The following is a 2,998-nucleotide window of genomic DNA, read 5'->3' as shown; positions in this document are numbered from 1 at the left end:
GCATAGTGGGGCACAACCATGAACTTGGCCAGGGCAGGCCGGCCAAGCAATGCGTGGTAAGGGCTCTCTAGATCCACTACTTCGAACCAGATCACTTCTCGGCAAAAGTGATCCTTGTCTCCGAAGAGAACATCCATCTTGATCTTGCCGATTGGGGAACAGGATAGGCCGGGTACGATGCCATGGAACACAGTCCGGCTTGGCATGAGTTGCTTCGTCTTGATGTTCAACTTCTCCATGGTGTCGCGGTACAGTATGTTGATGCTGCTCCCACCATCAATCAGCACACAGGAGAAACGGGCAGCTCGCCTTTCTTTTCCGAGGGTGGCGTCCAACACCAATGCATAAGAGCCGGGAGACGGAATCACCTCTGGGTGATCGGCCCGGCTCCAGCTGATAGGCTTCTTAGACCAATGCATGAACTCGGGGTTGCTGGAGGCGACCGCGTTGACTTCTTGGTGCTGTTGGCGCCGACTGTGCTTGTCTTCAATTTGGCTTGTGAAGACGACGTAGGCGGTGTGCTCATCTGGGAACTCATCTTGAATGGCTTCGACTGCTGGTCGAAGCAGGCTGCTGAGGGGCTGGAGGCGGCGGGCCAGGAGGTTGAGGCGGCAGTAGCCCCTCGCCCTTGGAGATCCGCGTGAGCCAATGGCACTTCCGGGTCGTGTGGTTGGACGGCTTTGAGCCGCTGTGGAACTTGCAGGGGGCATCAAGAGTTTGCTCGTAGGAGAAAGCCGGCTGCCAAGCCGGCCTGCCGCCCTTCTTCTGGGGCGCGGGCCGCTCTTCGGGCTGTCCGTCTTCGATGGTGGCTACTTGCCGACTGGTGGAAGGCGGCATAGGGGCCTTGCGCTTGTGGTCGTTCTGGTAGGGGCATCGGTTGGAGTCACCAGCCGGCGTCTTGGGAGCCGGAGCGAGCACCTTTTCAGAGGCGTCCACTCGAAGCTCGGTCTTCATCGAAGAGTCGGCCGTGGCGTACTTGTCTACTATGATCAGCATCTCGTCGAGGGTAGTCGGCTCGTCACAGAGGAGTCGGTGCTTGAGGAGGGTGCCCTCTCGGCACCCGGCAGTGAAGTACTCTATGGCTTGAACCTCGTGCACCCCCTCGCAGGAGTTGCGGAGCTCGGCCCAACGCGTGAGGTAGTCGCGAGTTGATTCGCTGGGCCCTTGGACGCATAAGGAGAGCTGGCGGGGCTTGGGAGGCCGCTTGTATGTGCTGCTGAAGTTGCGGACGAAGACTTCCGTGAAGTCTAGCCAGCTGTTGACGCTGTAGGGCTTGAGGCTGTTCAGCCAGGTACGTGTCGTGCCTTGAAGCATGAGCGGGACGTACTTCACGGCAACGCGCCTGTTGCCGTTTGCTATGCTGACTACGGTGGAGTAGTCGATCAACCAATCTTCCGGCTTCACGGAGCCGTTGTATTTTGGCGTGTCTCTTGGGAGTGAGAACCCTTTGAGGAAGGGCTCGTCGTGGATGCGGGGGACAAAGCAAGGCGGGCCAACATCATCATCTTCTTCTAGTGCCAGGGATCGCGCTAGGCGGTCGATCCGATGGCGGGCATCATTCTCGCCGACTCCTCCGCGGTGGCCTAGTCGGCCGCTGAGAGTCGGGTGCGTGACAGGCGGCGGGGTGGGATATCTCTCCCTGCGAGGCGGGGGGGAGGCGGATTGCCTTGTCGTTCCACCGCTCGTGGGCGGCCTTCTGCGTCCCGCTCAATTGTGACCCAAGTCCGACTGTGGCTGGCAGCCGGCTCCTTGTCTTTTCTTGCGCGGGCGCCGCTTGCAGTCGGCGTCCGGGATGTCGCGCCGTGCCCTCGACGTGGGGGAGGACTTTCAGTGCGGGCGCCGGCTTCATGCCGTTCTACGGCCGCGTCGATCAGCTGCTGGATGCGCCTAGTCATGTAGGGGAGCTCATCAGCCCCCAGCCCGTTCAGCTCGTCTACGGCCGCCTGAGCGGCACGCAGGTTCTCGAGTGGCGTGGCGTAGACTAGGCGGTCTGCTCCCAGCATGCTGGCGATGGCCGCGCCGCGCTTCTCTACGAGGCCGGCTCGGCTCGGCCCGCCAGGAGGCGGCCTACCAAAGGCGGCGCGGTCGACTTCGCGCTACTGAGCCTTAGTGAGGCGTCTCATGGATGCTATCTTCTGGCCCTCCGCGATGAGGGTGAGGCGGCGTGCCTCCAGAGTCTCGGCATCGGCGTCGGCCGGGATGGGGACGGACAAATCGTGCAACGCCGCTTGTAGGGCGTCGTGGGCGTTCTCGCCCGAGACGGCGCCGTAGTTGTTGACCAGCACCTCAGTGACAGCGCTGCTGCCACTGTCGGCTCGAGGGAGAGGGTCGTCGATGATCACCACGTTGGTGGGGAAGGCATCAAGCGATGCCGACCGACTCCAAGTCCACAGCAAGCCCGCTGGAGACGTGAAGCTGGTCGAGGAGGCTGACGAGGCGGCCCTCGGGGCAGTCTGTGCCCGCGTCAGACGCAGGCTCGTCGGAGATGCGAGCCTCGCCAAGAAGATCAGCGAGGCAGCTCGCCGCACAGGCGTCGTCGACGCCTTGCAGCACGTCGGGGCAAGCGCCATCGGGCGTAGCGGGCTGGCTACGCTCGCGGGGGAGGAAAAGGGTTCCCGTCCAGAACAGGTCTCCGGACGACGGTGCACCTAGCCCCACGGTGGGCACCAAATGTTGGGTGGTAGGTGCGACATATGCCAACGGGTGGCTTATCATTGTGGGAGCCAGTAAGACATCGCCGGTGCCTGGAAACGGGATAAGGCGAAGACATACACGCCGGTGAATCTTACCCAGGTTCGGGGCTCTCCGTGGAGATAACACCCCTAGTCCTGCTCTGCGGGGTCTCCGCATGATCACTAGATCAACACAAGTAGCTACAAGTGCTCCTTGAGCTGTTTGGCTAGAGGAGGAAGAAAGGCAAGGCTAGCTCTCCTCTTTCCTCTACGTGGTGTCTAAAACTATCTCAGAGATCAACCCTTTGCATGGGTGCCCTAGGAGG

Source organism: Triticum aestivum, chromosome 7D (assembly GCF_018294505.1).
Source record: "Triticum aestivum cultivar Chinese Spring chromosome 7D, IWGSC CS RefSeq v2.1, whole genome shotgun sequence".
In the NCBI taxonomy this organism is placed as follows: Eukaryota; Viridiplantae; Streptophyta; class Magnoliopsida; order Poales; family Poaceae; genus Triticum; species Triticum aestivum.
This window is presented reverse-complemented; position numbering follows the sequence as displayed.